The sequence below is a fragment of the Haliaeetus albicilla genome, chromosome 5 (genome assembly GCF_947461875.1).
Source record: "Haliaeetus albicilla chromosome 5, bHalAlb1.1, whole genome shotgun sequence".
NCBI lineage: Eukaryota > Metazoa > Chordata > Aves > Accipitriformes > Accipitridae > Haliaeetus > Haliaeetus albicilla.
The window spans coordinates 6,287,595-6,304,080 of NC_091487.1; the positions used below are offsets into that span (position 1 = coordinate 6,287,595).

Below are 16,486 nucleotides of genomic sequence, written 5' to 3' on the forward strand. Positions count from 1 at the left end.
GTCATCCAGCTGTGGGGGTGGTCCTCATGACTTCAGAGCACAGCACTTACGTCTTTGGTCTAAGTAAACTTTGTGAATCCATTACAAAAATATGAAATAAGCAATAAATTTCATATTTGAAAAAAAAGGTGAGTGGTGAGTGGGTTTTCTTTCTGTCGTGCTTCCCCCATTCATTAACTTCTCAACACAAGCGTCATGATATGGACAGGAAACACAGCAAAAGAAGTGAAAATAATAAATCACCATCCTTACTGTATAGCAGAGAGTCAATGCTTTTGCATGGAGGAAGGAAACAAAAGGCTCTTTGTCCTGCCAAAGGATCCTCACTGATATTAATCTAAAAACCCAAATAATTTACTGACCTACAATTAGGAAGGGTAGCAAAATGGACAAATGGGAGCTGTGAAGCTGGGCAAAATGTTGCTGGTCCTTGTGCTAGAAACTGATTCCTCTGGCTGCTGGATCCACTCTTGTTCCTGTTGATTGATTCTGAGACCGTTTTCTTGGTGGTCAGGGCTACTTCCAGAAACCACTTATGGCGCACTGATGAAAAGGCCAATTTTATGAGTAAACATCCTAATAAGCAGGTCTTGACAGATGGTTTGTTGCTCAAGCCCCACATAACCCTACAGCTGGTGTCAGTGTCTCCCACAGATGTTCCCCAGGAGAACTTCCCCCCAGCGTGCTCAGGAGCTCTCAGCTTTCACAGCACGCCCAGCTGCATCCCAAGGAGGAGCCTCGGCGCTTGCTCGACACGTTGCAGGTATGTCTTTGGGGACAACACAGACTTCTGGAAACATGTTTCTCATAGCATAGATAAAATTAGGCTCCCAGTGGAGCCTATTGGTGGCTGAACACGGTGAGCAAAGGTGTCCGTGCACAGCAGCTGCTGCTGCTGCTATCTCTTGGTCCATGAGCAGTGAGAAATGTCCAGTGTTACATGAAGCAGAACAAGAACCCTCTCATATACTTTAAGTATCCTTCAGTCTCTTTTGTTTTGGTATTGCCTCATCTCAATGTTTCCAAAATCTGTTCCCCCTATTTTCTAGCAAATCATAGGAAAAAAATGTCATTTAGGCAGTGATTTTTCCAAGTAAATCTCTTCCTTTTCCCTCATTTCCTTTGTCTGTGAGTCTGATGAACTGGTCTGAGCCCTGGGGTCAGCCCATTATGCTGTAGTCACTTGCAGTATCAGGCATGTAGTCCTCAGGCAGATCAAGTATTTCCATTAGAAGCTCATGGATAAATCGCAGAGATTTTACCTCATTCTCCTCCCTTGGGGATCTCGTTGGACTGTAAGATAGTTTGTATCATCTGCCTTCCAGACCAGAAAATTTAGATTTGACTTGATTTGTATATCCCTGCAGTGTTCCTGGTGGGCTGTACACGATACACAGTTCTCTGACCCAAGAGCAGCTGAAACAGGACTGATGTGCAAAGGCTGCTGTTGAGAGGTAAGTGGCTGCAGCTGTCCTGTGAGGGTGTCTGCTAGGAATGGGTTTAAAAAGATGATACTGTTCTGGGAAGAAGTTTAGTTTTGATGAAATTAGGCTGAATTCCCTCCGAAGTGGAACAAAACACGACCAAGTAGAAATTCTGCAAAAGAGAATAGTGCACCAGCTTGCAGTGTGGGCTGTCTCAAGGGCCGATCTCTGGAGTGCTGAGCTCTCTACTGGGTTTCATGGGCTCTCCATCTACGGATGCTCTTGTGTTTCCTCCCTGAGATGGTCTAATACCTGGGACACCCCAAACTGAGAAGTGTGGGAGCAGCAAAATCCCCTCTTGCGAAGCAGCCTATTTTGGCAGCAGGCTGCCCCAGGGCCCTGGAAACCTGAACGGTGGAGGAACCAGATGGGTGACCAGGCAGGAAACTCAGCAGGTTTCTGATGTATGGAGCCCTGTGCGAGTTTCATGGGAACCTGGGCAAAATTGACTCACCTTGCTGAGATTTTGCTGAATTGGTGAATTCCTCTGAAATGCTGTTTTGCCTGAAACCTTCTGAGCAGGTGCAGTATCTTCAGCTATCTTTTGAAGACAGAGACAACGCGTTCCCCTGCGCTTTGCAGCATGGGTCTTCTGGGAGTCCAAGAAGCACTCATCTTTGCTATTGAGCCCTCTGTCAGCATTCACACTCTTGAAGTGGTGTCGAGGAGGGAGGATACAGGAACTTGGCAGTGACGAATGAAGGATGCTGGCAGGTTATTTTAATCCTTAGAAAATCATTGTGTTCTCCTCATTACGCTACACCTCATCCACCTACTCTGTCTTGTCCTATAGACTATAAATTCTCCATATTAAATTAATTCCCCAAGTTCTCTATTTGTTTTCACAGCCTCTAGCTGAGTTTCCTAGGTGCTACCCTAATATAAACAATAATAAAGACTGCTCTGTCCTGCTGCAAACCACTTCTGAGGATGTTCCCTCTAATTCTCTTCCTTGTTTAGCGTTGTATCATTAAAAGGCATGAGGTGGTTAATTGGAGGCTTACAGCTTTTGTGACTGATGCAAACCAGTGTGTGTGTAATTGCTTGCTGCAAACGCTCAGGTGAATGCTTTAAAAGAAAAGGGGGAGGACGCAGATGGCCACGAGCAGAAGGTTCCCTGCAAAAGGTCACAGGAAAAGGTTAGTGATAGGGTTGCCCGAAGCTGGGAAAAAGAACCTAATACTTGGACAACTGGTGAAGAGCCTGCGTAGACCACGGCTTTGTTCCCTAAAGGGGGCTGCCGCTTCGGCAGAGACTCTTACATCAAAGCTCTCATAACAAAACACAGCAGAGATCAGTATCACCCAGCCTGTGGCACTGGAGGGAAATGGATTGGTTGACAAGTCGGAGGCCCTTTCTGGGCAGATGGCTGGGTAGGAGTTACTGGCTGCTTGCAAAATCTCGGAAGGAGCCTTTAATCTGCGTGTGATACTGTATGTTTTAGCGAGCATCTAGATGTTTATCTCGGCTGCATTAGTCACCAGGAGAGTCTGCTCTCAACCTTTTCTCTTCCGTACCTTAGCTGCAGGCTTCTTCCCCCAGTTTTTGGAAAAGATGTGAGCTGAACGCTGTAGGATTCGTTGGGCTTTTTGTAATTTTGGCAGGGAAATAGAACAGGGACAGGTTTTCTTGGTAATACTTTGCAGAGCATTTTTAGCGCTGTGACTTTGTATGTGCTGTGATACACTTTCAGAGCCTTGCCCCGGGAACCAGTGGTCTGAAAAGTCTTACCGTGTTCCTAAACAAATAGCTGTCTTGAAGCCCATTAGAATAACAACTACAAAGCTGTGCTTCTCCCAACCTGATGTTAAACGCCTTGCAGTGCTGAAGGTAAACAGGATCAATCAGTCATCCTCCCAGGGACCGTCTAATGGCAGTCCATGAATCAGGCTTGGCTTTCGAGCCGACCAAACTGGGGTCTTGGTCTGCATGTGCAGGCTGAAGGGCGCAAGGCTGGGTCTGGCAGGGTGTGTTAATTAGTGGAGCCAGTGTGAATATAGCTGTTATGATGAGGTCTACAAAGTGATGAGGCCTGAGCATGCAGGCTCTGGCCATCTCTGCTCTCCTACAAAGCCAATATTGCCATAGTGCATCTGCTGGCTTGGCCAAACAACAGCTCGATGCTGCTTTTACTTCTGTGTTTTTGTACCTATGGTGTATTGTGTGTCTTCTTTTGACTATGCCAAGAAAGAGCTTAGCTCAGTGGGGAAACCAAACTTTCAGCAATGCCTGAAGAACATGGACGATTTAATAGTCTGAAGTTTTGCTAATTCAGACAGTAACATGAGCTCAGGGTGTTCAGCTGAGGTCCCACTATAACTTTGCACATCATCCAATGAGATTTAGAGCCTACCAGGTCATGGGCTGTGTATGCAATTAAAAAGCTCCTTTCCCCAAGGAGTTCACAATGCAGAGACAAAATATTATCCTCCTAATTAGTTTATTGTAGCAGACTGGGGCACAGAAGTCAGATTATCTGGGGGCATGCTAAGACCATTCATGTGCCATTGAACTTGGAAAAGGCATTTTTCACGACATCTGGTTTCAATCAATTTGCTGTCAATTCCGAGTGCCAGACCCATTTTCTGGGACCATTAAAGTACGCAGCACTGACACGGGGTTGCAGCTGTAATCCAAACATGGGTATCCAAAGTAAGAGTCCTGCTACTTCTCGCCAGTGAGTGTGTAGAGAATGAGAATCTGGCAGCCATGCTCTTCTGAATACAACTCCTTTTCCCATTTGAGAAAGCCTCAGGCTGGACCATCACCTTCAGTCGTGCCATACGCAGCTTGGCCATGTGTGTGGTGCCTGGAGAGACCTTAGCAGGGACTCAGTCTCCGTGCATCGGGCAGGAGATTCATGCTAAGCGTTACAGAAGTCTTTGCAAAGCCTCCCTCCTACACGGAGCAGGCTCCTTCCCCAGCCTACCTCTGCATTTTGCTTTTAGCGCTCCAACAACCTTCTTGTGCAAGCAGCCTGTTGTGGCTGTGATTCTGCCAATATGGGAACGCGCTGAGAGGAGCCTGGTTCATTTAAATGTGTGCAACCACAGCTCATGCTTTTACAGCATATATTCAGTGAAGCAATGCCTTTATCTTCAATACTTAGCCTTTATCTAACATCTTTTCAGTCTAAAGCTTTTTTTGAAACGCAGATTAAGTAATAACAACGTAGGATAATTGAGTGCATTTTTTCACAGTGACATAATGATACTTATCTATGGCTACTGAAAAGCAAGGATAATATACTATGAGAGTGCTATATTATCTTGCTTCTGAAACAGACCAAGTTTGGCATTAGGGCTTAAGTAATTGAAATATGGCTTCTTGTACCAAAGCCTGTTTGTTTATAATAAAGCCTAATACGTCCTTCTAGTGGACATTGCAATGTCAGAAGCACTGCCACGATTGCTGACTTTGCAAGCTGTGAGGTTGGTAGTGTGTCGAGTGTGGAGATCATACCATGTAAGAACTACATCTGATGTGTCTCCTGTTACCTGAGAGCAAAACCCATCTTGTCATGAGAGGAGCTGACCTTGGGGATCAGTGTTTGTAATGCATGTTAATTTTTTGGATGTCAGGTGAGATGCAGTTCCGAGCATGCTCTGCTTAGCATCATCATGGCTTTTGCAGGTAATTAGCTATAACACTGTTGTGAGCAGACCTTACAAACCCACTGGGTGATTTTATTTGCATAGGAGGCCTGGTGGAACAAAAACCACAGGCTGGCATGGCAAAACAAGCTGGACTCCCTTTGAATCCTACCGAGTGAGGAGGAAAACATAAATTAACATCCCCCCTCCAAACCCTCAGACACATAGTTCTCTTCCACAGCAAAACAGCCTGTGCATCTTCCAGAAAAACTGGAGGATCGATGGGAAAGCACTTAGATTTAAATTGACTTACTGTCCAAAGTGGTATTTTAGTCCCTCTTATATTTGTTCAGGCAGAACATGATGGTGTGTCTCTGGATAATTTTCCACCTGCCTGTTTTGAATATCAGATGGAATCATTTAGCTGGCTAACTGGAATGGTGCCAAATTTTGCGGGAGCCTTTTCTCCTGAGTTCTGCTGTTTTTGTAACTACTTAGGCAGAATTATCCAAGCATGCTCCCGGCTGGCACAGGGTAAATGCTGAGCAACACAACATGAGTCGACTCTTCATATGTCAACATAATTCCATAGTTAACGTCAAGGAACAAGCTACTAGGGCTTATTTAACTGTAATTCACAGGTTCTCAAAGGACCAGAAGGGTATTTGATGTTATATGAACCTGCAGAATGACACTGGCCCATCAGCAAAGTCATTTCAGAAACTGAAAAAATAATTCACACCATTTTTTTTGCTGGATTTCTGTGCCATCTACCCCAGTGTGCATGACAACCATATTGCTGAACATGACTGAAAGCTTCTTATTCTCTTAAGCATCCTCTAATAGAGTGGAAGTGGGGGTCAATTCAGCCAGGTAATGTGGTGCTTTGAAGTAACTGAATCTATTAAGTGTTTAGCTGTATATATATGCACATTGGATAACTGGAATACTGATGTTAGGACTCCTACTTGGCTCACCTATTTGTTCCTTATGCCGTTTGATTGGTGTTAATCCTGAGGAAGGAGGTAATGGTGCTGGCAACTGCTTTCCCTAGTGGAAAATGAGTACGATCAGCCCCATTCTCCCATGTGGTTGGTATCTCCATAGTGCAGGAATTTGTTAGCTTAAAGGTTCTCTCTAAATGGGTGACAACTCTTCTCTGATAAGCTGTGGCTGCCCTGCATGTGAGACCTCAGACACCAAATAAACAGTGCTGGCATCAGATAATTCTGTTTAGAATGCCATGGCCTTAGAAGTACCCCATCTTTTGAAATGCAATGGTTTTTTCATGGGTTGTTTACATCTTCCTGCGGTGACTTCATGTCCTCTTGTAGTTCTTCAGTGTCTATGAAAGCTTAAACCACTGATCCTAGAAAGTATTTGCAGGATTTGGTTTCTTTTTCTAGGGCTTTTGGGGAATGATTTATCTACAATTCTCCCTCCTGCTCCTAAAACGTCTGCTGAAGTGCTAACGGGCAAAACAGAGCTTGCAATCATTAGAGATGTAGCATTTCTGGAAAAGGCTTCACTTGGTGGTGTGGTCTGAGGGTGAATGTTGTGGTCGATGGGATAGTATTGGGAAATGACACAGATGTTCTCGTGCTCAAGTGTAAAGCCTTAGGTCCGCTGGCCTTGAAGCGTTATGGAGATTTCTGCTTACTCCTTTTAAAATGTAGGGTGCAAACTGCCTTTGTAAAGATCACGACCTTCTGCAGTTTGAGGGAAGACCTGTTATTTGGGCTGGAAACCTCTAAAGCTTAGGAAGCTGCGAGCAAACAAGACTGAAGTTGGCTGTGTGAAATCACAGAATACATCAAGTGTAGAAGAGAAAGCACCAAAAAGCTGAGAGTTTTGAAACTGTTTATCTAAGTTTTTTGCATGGCCCCTCTTATCACAGCATCGAAGCACCTCCCTGATGGTAATACCTTTTATCTTCTTGCCAACACCCTCACAGGGTTCCTATCCCTATTTTACAGTTAGGAGACCCAAGTGCAGGCGCTGAGTGATATGCCCAGTGGCACTTGGGGTTTCTGTGGCAGATCAAGGAATGAAGCTCAACTTTCCCATGCCCCAGGCTAATTCCTTAACCCTGTGGGATCCTCCTGGAAATGAGCAGAATGGCTTAGCAAAACACAGCAGTATGTGGAAATAATGCTCAAATGCAGTATGGGGGAGCCCATACTGGACTCTGAAAGTATAAATATTGGCATTTAAGTCTTGGTCTTTTGGTGCAAGCTGATGCTGTGCAGTGGAGAGCTGAAGTTGGCTCTGGAACGAGCAGAATATAGCTGCATCGAGCAAGGTTTATTAGTGCGGGTATAGGACCATGCTGGCCAGGCTGTGCCACTTTCGGGCTGAAACAAGCTGCTCTGCATAACGCTGGGTGTGTGGTTTTGCTGCCCATGCAGTGCAACTGGGATTTCAGGCTCTCTCATCACCTTGGGCCAGAGCTGCATCTCCTTGGCTGCTGGCAGGTCAGTGGATTCTCCAGTGCTGTTTGACCTTTCAAAGGCCCTATTCCAGGAAGCTGTTTTGCAAAAGTTCATTTCCAGGATGGATCTGGCAGTTTTAGCCTTCAAGCTGCCAGTTGCCCATGAGTTACTCTGAGGTCCTGCTCCTCCCTTACTAACCCCCTCCCATCTCTTGGTCCCTGCTTTTCCCATTCCTACAGCTGCAGAATACCTTCATCCTAACAAAATGTTTTAGAATCACAGAACGTTGGTACAGGGGAATGAATAATACAGGGAGAGAGTGAGTACTTAGTGGGTCCAGGTTATTACCTAATAACTGCCTGTTTCATTCACTGATAATGTTTAAACTATTTGAAATTGCAGCACCTAATAAATGCTACTAAATAGTGCCATGCCCATAATTTGATTGCAGTAATCCATCAGGGAACATGTTTCAAAATGTCAACATTTCTCAGCAGTTAGTTAGCTGGAAAACTAGTTCTTAGCATGAGTGTTGGGATAATCCGGAGTTTCAGATACTACTGGGTGTGTTAGATGCTGATTCCGAAATGATGACTGCACTTTCTTTCTTTCTTACTCTGCGCTGTACCAGTGTCCAAACTTTCAGGAGGCCAGAGTAATAATGTATAAACAGGTAGCCAGCCTCAGCCTGAAGCCTACAGCTTTGGTTAGAAGGGTAAGTGAGGTTGCAGGATGAAAGGAAGGTGAAGATGAGCACAGGAGGCAGCAATCTCCGTTGGCTGCCTGCCTACTCCTCACTACTGTTCACGGTGGTTTCGCTGAACAGGCGAACTGGTGTGCTGTCAGTTGGGAATGCTGTCAGCTCCTCAAAACCTTGGTTTCTGAGTGCTTGCTTTCCTATGCACACTCAGCAAGTCTCCAGTATGACCAAAAAAAATCTTTCATTGTCACTGTAAGGCCGGCAGCGCATCACGAAGTCCTCCTCTAAGAAGATCCTAGATGAGTGTCTCATTTGCATGTCTAACAAAGCCTTGGGTAATCACCAAGAGGACGCTGGACTCAGTTAAAAGACTTGGATGATAGCACTAGGTATTTGGAAAGAGGCATCCGTGTAGGGTGATTCCTTGATCTGCCTCAGGTTTGAGTTTGTGCGCTCGTCTTGCAAAAGGATGTTGCAGCAGCTTCACAATGTATCTGGAAATTCCAGATTTTTGTGGAAGGCATGGGATTGGGACCTGGGAGGTCTGGGACACCCTACAGCTTGTTTTCTCAAGCACTATGCTGTAGCAAAAAAGGTATCAGGAGTGCAAGGTCTTCCCCGGACAGCAGCAGAGGGAAGGAATAACCAGGGGCTGCTCGCACAGCGGAGCTCACCAAGGGAGATCCCGAGTCCAGATCTGGCTGGTTGCTGCAACTTTGTAATGACATTATGCAAAGTCCTTTGAAGATTTCCTCTTGGCAGAGCCTGCCATGTCATCACAGAGGTAAAGCAGGGAACAGTCTAAATCTTGTTAGAGATTGTGAAGTAGTCAGAAGGCTGGCTGCAAAATTATCCTATTGGCTATATGGTGAGCGGTGCAGCAGAGGACTTGAACAGGCTGGCTCTGGCCTTGAGATGCAAATGAAAATAAGGAAAGAAGATGGGTTAATGTGTCTGGAGAATGACTAGACAAGCAGAGTGCAGTCCTTATACAGAAAGACCCCTTTTTCTGAAGTTCCACAAAGCATACTTCCACCTGAACCACAATAATCTCTATTTCCTCCCAGCCCTCTTATAATTTCATAAGTCACAGGTATGGTTTTGCTTTTACCTGCCATTGTGTATCACTGGTAACTTATGATGTTATCCCAAGGTGACTGCCCACACCTGGGTCTGGTCATGCTCTGAGTGTGGAGGTGACGGTGGTGCGGCCAGGAAATTTGGGCTTAATTTCTGGGCTTAATTTCTTGCCATTCGCCCCTCACTTGGGAGCGTCACATCGTCCAGGCTGACCAGTGGACCCCAGCACAGAGGTCCTTAGCTTCACAGAGACATTTTTCATACCGCAGACCGTCTAATTCCTCACCATATGCTTCTTGTGCTTACCTTTCCTGATAAAATATGTCAACAGTTCTCTGTCCACATTTGTTCTGTCTCTGACTATTGAGCTCTGAGGAAAGTCGATGGGAGAAATCCCATGGGTGGCTGAACATATTGCATCACCCACCCTTTTTAATTTTGATTTACATCTCTGCAGAACAGGTAGCATTCCTTAGAAACAGCAACATGCCTTCTTCAGCACCCCAGCCCTTTTAAAATAAAATTGAAGGACTGAAATGTTTTGGGCAAGTCTTCATTAGTAAACTTGCGTTTTCTTTCTGCCATTCACTAAAATATTAACATTTTCTGTAACAGGACGTCCTTCTGCAAGTTTTACAGACAATGTCATGTTGTTCTGGGAGCAAGTATCTCCGTGTCTTGCTGTTTGCGCTGAGCCGTTCCTCTCCTTACAGACCAAAAAGCCTTCCACAGTGCAGAGAGATGATGAATGTGCTGGGAATTCCTCCTTTTCTCAGAAAAACTCCTGTTCTTTCATCACCTCACAGGGAGATTTCAGAGGGATTACTCTCACTCGAGCTATGCCCTCCCAGCACTGGGAATCCTCTATTTTCATTATGGGTAAAAATGACCATTTCTAGAGGGAATGATTTGAAGCAGGCCTTGAATCCTCCTCCTCCCTGAACCAGCTTCAATAAATACCAGGGTACAAACACAATATGCTTAGCGCTTGTTGAAAGACAACTGAACAAATGCCTTTAAAAAGCCAAGCCTCCGCTATGGGTTTCGGTTATGCTGTACCTCCTGGTGGTCCCATTGTGTGGGATCGTGAGTTCAGCCGAGAGCGAACGTTGTTTCATTACGAGGTAGTTTGCTTGGGAGACACTTCAAAATCATTAAAGCTGACAATTTACCCTGCTGATTGCGCTAGCTGAGCTGCTGGCGCGTGTGTGCTTAGTGTCGCTGGACCAAGTGAAAGGCGGCTGTGCTGCATAGCACGGGCACTTCTCCCTCTCCTGCACTCCCCAAGCAGGAGAGGATTTCATTTTTTCAAATATAGTCCATGTTTTCTCTCTTCCTAAAGCACATAGCTTAGAGGGAAGTTGCCATAGCCCTGGCAGTTCAGGACCATTATAATTATTGTTGTGCAATTGTATAACATTATGTTCTTTCAGTAATCAAACCTTAGGCTGCTTTTTGCTACTGTTGCCTGAGAATAATCATAGGTCAGTATTTAAATGGTATGAATTTGGTTCTGGGTTGGTGCCTCATCCTGAGCTATTGCTGATTCTGTGGATTTGCTGCATACGCACCGCAGGGGTGTAATAGACGGCTCTTTGTGGCAGGCTGGCAGCGCTCTGTTGTGCCAGGTGCTCTGTTTTTAACGAGAGGGCTTTTTTTATTATTTTTTTAGCAGAATGACTAAATTAGCTTATAACCTGTAATCGGTATTAATTCCTTTGAATGCTCTTGAGTGAGTTATAGCTGATTACTCTTGTCTGACCCTAGTTAAGTCCATTTCTAGAAAACGCTTTGTGCAACTTTGTGTGTGCAGCTGAAAGGAATGCAGCTTTCCCCTAATTACATACTGGTAACGCAAGAGGAGACATTTCTAGTTCTGCTTCTGAAAGTATTTCCTTTGAGCGCTGATGAGGCAGTGATAGCAGTAACCTCTGAAACCGTTTTGAAAAGGAGAGACAAGGCAGGAACTAAGACAGTTTCATCACTCAGAGCCCTGCATAGATTGTAGCAGCAATTGAGCCATCAGTAAGTCACTAGGGATAATATCTTTAAACTGCTCTGTATTTTAATAAGATTAAATGGATTCAGATCTTTGCCAGCCTTTTCAAAGCCAGCGCTGTACGGTGGTCAGTAGCTCAGCCATCTCTATGTTGGGAAGCAAAGAACTGAAGATTCATGTGTTTAAACTGAAGAACATCCCCCCTAACATTTTTATGTGCAGTATACTGCCTTAGATGTATACAAAAATTCCCCCCGTATAAGCAAGTCACATTTCCTAATCAGCTATGCCTATCTGATTTTTCTACAGCCTTTGTTCTCAGCTCTTTAATTTTATTTAGATCTCCTGTCAGGAGCGTGAAGGCATTTCTTACTGTAGGTGCTGCAAATACAACGAATTTCCTACAGAAGTGTGTTCAGTTGTCAATACCATTTATTACAGTATTAGTTAAGGAGCTGTGGATAAATCAAAAGGTTTAACATTATCTCTCTGGCAGAATAGAGGACCAGAACATTATATTGCTCATATATCACTGATGAACAATCTTTTTCCATCCTTTCATTTGTAGAAATGAAAATGGGTTTCTCTAAAGTGGGCTCTTTTCTGTGAGTTTGAGCTGGTAACACAATTTTTACCATTTAATCTTTAAAAACTGTGTTTAAATCACCGTTGTATCTTCTTATAGGTAAATATTACTTCATTTAAATGTATGTGGGATGCTGTGTCAATGCATTTAACACTTCCTGAGCTGAGCATTTCATTCATGAATTATTCCCTCCAAAGCAATCAGATGAAAGGAAAAGAATATATACGAGTTTATCGTTGTTCTTGAGCTGTGTTATAGATATAAAGATAATCTTGTGTTAGCTCTGGGCAAAGGGCATTTGTGCAGATATTTACTGAACCTCAGCTGACCTGTGGCAACTGCTACTCATTACAGAGCAGCAACATCCCTGCGTGTACAGACCTACAATGCAGCTGGTGGTGAATATATTATTATACAGTAACCCCCCTGGTTTAGCTGATCAAAGAGGTTAGGAGATGACTTGATTGTGGTCTTGGAGTACCTGTGTATGGCAGAAATTTCTAATAGGGGGTGCTGCTTCATTCTAGCAGAAAAGGTTACAATGGAAACGAGAATCAGCTTAATTAGAGCTGGAGGACTTGGAGCAAGGAAGGCAGCTAACCTTGGAACAGTAATTCAAGGACAAGTTGGATTTTCCATCTTCTAAGTCTTTATGTTGAGTATGCATATTTCCCTGAGGATGGGTCATAGCTCAGTCAGGAGTTATGGGCTTGAGGCAGAAACTGTGTTATACATTGTGCAGAAGGTCAGGCGAAACAGTTGTTGAGATCTCCCTGGGCCCTTAAATTCTATGGACTCCAGTAAGAATTATTGCAGATTCATCATAGCTGGCGTTGAACTTGGTGCAAACATTAATTGCCAAATCCTGCATGTCTAAGATACCTTATAAATGAAAAAGTGATAGAGTAGTGTTGCCCTACGGCTCATTTGTAACATGGCATATGGTGCTGAAGTCTTATTCTTTAGTCTGTATCAAGTTATAGCATGGCTTTGGGGTTAAGCCACAGTGGGACTCAGAAGATCCTTGTTCTGTCACAGGCTTTCTATTTGATCTGGGCTAAGCTTTTCACCTTTGCTTTACACAAGTATTTATTTTCCTAGTATCCAACATGAAGCACTCATGCATCTTGCAACAGATAACTAACTGGGTATAGACCACAGCTCAAATAATTTCCAACTTTTACATCTCCAGAGCTTCTGCAAGGCAGTAAAAATTCCCAGAAATGTATTTTCAGTCCTTCTGATTTTGAGCAGAACAGAAGCTGGGCAGTTTTTATTGACTCTGGCTTTAATTTGCATAATCCCTACAGTACAATTCAGTGATATTTCAGTCCCTAGAAGAGTGACATGAATGGCACACGAAATGTGCTTATTTCTTTAAAGTGCTATTTAAAAATAACTTGTCATTAGGACTGTGTCCAAAAAACACAGGATTTAAAAATAACTCCCTGTTAATGAGAGCGGATTGGCAGTAGCAGTGTTATAGGTTAGATTTTGTGCGTGTGTGTCTCTGTGCGTGTGCCCTCTCCAATAATCAGCCCTGGCTTTCTGCAATGGCAGCAAAGACACGGTGCCCTCAGTCCTATGTTATTTTTCTCTGTGTCTTGGAAACTCAAAGGTCTCTCGAGACATCTTTGAAAGCTGCCTCAATAATGGCCGTGAAAGCCTGCACCCCAGCAAAATCCCCCAAGCAGGGGCTCTGCTGTACCAAACATATGTCGCATCCATGGAGAAGGCTCTTCTCCTGCTGAATGGGTCCTGCTGTGCGTGGAAATATGAAAGATGCCCTCGAAAATCAACCTTTCAGGTTACAGTACAGATGGAGTGAGGCTGAAAATGAATTTCAGCTTTCAAGTGACTTTATGCTGTCTCCTTGATTGACTTGCCAGTTTTAATACTGTAAATTGGGGGATTGCGTGTAATGCATTCATGCCGTTCTTGTCTGGAATGAAGCAGGAACATAATTTATGGGGATATTCTCATCTCAGCCTTTGAGGAATTAGCTTCAATTAACTCTGTTGGGAATTGCATGTGTCGCGTGTCAGAAAGCCATCAAGTTTTCTTTAGAAATGCCGGCTGCTGTACGCGCTTCATTCTTTGGCTGTCTGAGGGGCTTTAGCAGTGGATAAGGATTCAAAGCTTGGGAAATGCAGATCTGGGTGACCAAGTTTCACAGGGTTAATGCCACGCACAGATGATGGACAGGACTGTAGCTGAATGCATGGCAGGTTGTTATAATTTATAGCCTCCCAGCATGGGCGAGAGAGGGTTTGGGGAAGGTGCAGTAGCTTGTGAACCCAGAGCGCTGAAAGAGCAAATACGCCAGAAGACAGAGGCTGTAAAATAAGATCTCTCGGGATAAATCTTTCTGACATCCATGAGAATTAGAAAGGACATTGATTTCAGGTGGAGTGTGGCCCGTGCTTCTGGATCTGGGATCTTTAGGCTGAGGTCTGTGTGTCTGTGCTGCTGCCCAGTTTGAGGCCAGCCCTAGAGAAAATGGGGTGACAAGTGTGTGGGAGCAGGGTCCCAGCAGTTTGTGGTGCTCGGGTGCTGTGGCAGAGTCCATCGTGGTGTTGTGGCACTGCCAGGTCCTGCTCAGCCTCGGGAGACTTTGCCACCAGGCGATGGGCAACTGGAGGCAGGTGGCTAAGTCAGACTTTTTTAGGACAGGGAAAAAAATCAGGGCTTTGGAGAAAGAAGCCTTCTGGAAGAAGCACACCTGACCTCCTTGCTGTTTGCAAGATGAGAGCATGCCGGGGAGCATTTCCCCGTGCCAGACACTGCAGACTCAGATGGGAGAAGCTCGCTGTCGGATTAAACCCGAGACCCGGTGTCTCTTGCCTGTGTGATGCTGCTTGTCACCCTTGCCCAGACGGAAAGGATGCATGGCCTGCCAGATTTCATTAGGCAGCTGTATCAAAATACAGCACAGGAGAGCCGTGAGGTTCAAACAGCCCAGGCGATGCTCCCTGTATCTTGGCTTGCCAGTGATGACTCCGTAATTCCCCTTCGTTTTAAATCTGGGAAGAGTGAAGGGTGCTTATTTTCACTCGTAGCACACATTCCTCAGCACTCTTCTAATTTCTGTGCTAGTGGAGGCAGAATCAGGCAAAGATGTCTGGTGCTTCTTGAAAGCCAAAAATCCCCCCCTCTGCCCCCACACGCCTGATTATCACTTCATTATCTAGCAGCCACTCACCGGATCAGACACTGAAGTCATTTTGTGGCGGGTGCTGGCAAACTGTTTCCCAGCGATGCGTTTATATCTAAATGGCTAATTCTCTATCCACAGCTTATCCCAAAGATTAAAACACCAACCAACCTAGATCTGAGCAAATCCAAAGCAGGAATCCTAATCAGTTCTGTCGCTAAAAGTGCATTAGTATGGCACAAGAGAGAGCATGGCTTTCTTCCAGCAGATACAACAATCACAGCTCATTTGGGCGGGGAATTTTTCTACTGCTGTGTATTGACACAAAGGAGCACTTAGCTTGATAATGCCTCCTGGCTGCTGCCACGATCCGAATATTAAGAACAAATTAAGGTGTAAGATTAAACTCTGGAAGTTGTTACCTGTTCACAGTGAGGTAGCAGTTGCTTCTTTAGCTTTTTCACACCAAAATATTGGCTGTCAGCACTTGGGAGTTTAAAAATAAAATTAAGCTCCTACCTTATGCAGGAAACAATTAGGATCTCAAGTCTCCTGTAATATTTCTGCTACGGAATTTCTAATCTGCAATTAAATCTGTCATGGGCTGTAATATGACTGACTGCAATCCCCATGAACTCTAGCTTGTCAGGGTGGTTTACTCATGCAGGCAGTTCAAAGTGGCACGGATACGGCAACTCGCATAAATTGAAAGCCAGCTCAAAGTTCGTCATGGCCACAAAAATCTGGAGGCTGGAGAGGCTGATGCTGCTGTCCCTCATGTCCCTCGTGGGTATTACCGTGCACTGGGTCTCTGCTGCCCAGGCTGGGCAGTCTCCAGGATGGCCAGCATTGCAACTGGGGTGGCCAGTGTTGCACACTGTGACCGTGGTCACACCACCAATGAAACAGAAAAGTCTGTGCTGTCGTGGGGAGTGGGAAAGGAGGCAGAAATTGCCACAGTTCCCCAAATGGCAAGCTGTATCGAGACTGGGTTAGAAGCGAGTAAACTCTCTTTGCCTACACCTACCCTTGACATCAGTATCGACAGCCATAATTGCAGGGGGACGTGTGGCTGCGATGAAAGTTGTGTCTCTTGGGTTACAGACGGTGCTGGTGGTAAATCTGGCCAAACACGGTGCCTTCATAAATGAGCTCAGTGCTAAATGCAGCATAGTCAAAACTGCAATTGCTGTGGAACTGGGAGACACCGAGAGAAATGAGCAACAGAGGACATCAAGGCTGGCTTTGGAAATACTTAAGCTAAATAACATGGCTAAAAATAACCTTCTCTTTAATGAGATGGGGAAGTTGGAAAAAGCATGGAGAAATTTTGGTGGAAGATCATATGAAGGATGAGTTCTAGGAGACAGGCTAGGTGGTATGTGCAGATGGCTTGTGCTGGGGAGAATATGAGCTGCAAGTCCTTCTCTACTGAGCTCCTCTGATCCCACCCAGCAG

At 44.8% G+C, this 16,486-nt stretch overlaps 1 long non-coding RNA gene across 1 annotated transcript; it reads left to right on the forward strand.

Moving 5' to 3' along the window:
- The first annotated feature begins 194 nt into the window (after positions 1-194).
- Positions 195-2,415, forward strand: LOC138685378 (uncharacterized). Its single transcript, XR_011324604.1, has 3 exons — positions 195-763; positions 1,368-1,454; positions 2,007-2,415. It is a non-coding gene; the product is annotated as an uncharacterized lncRNA (long non-coding RNA).
- The last annotated feature ends 14,071 nt before the right edge of the window (positions 2,416-16,486 follow it).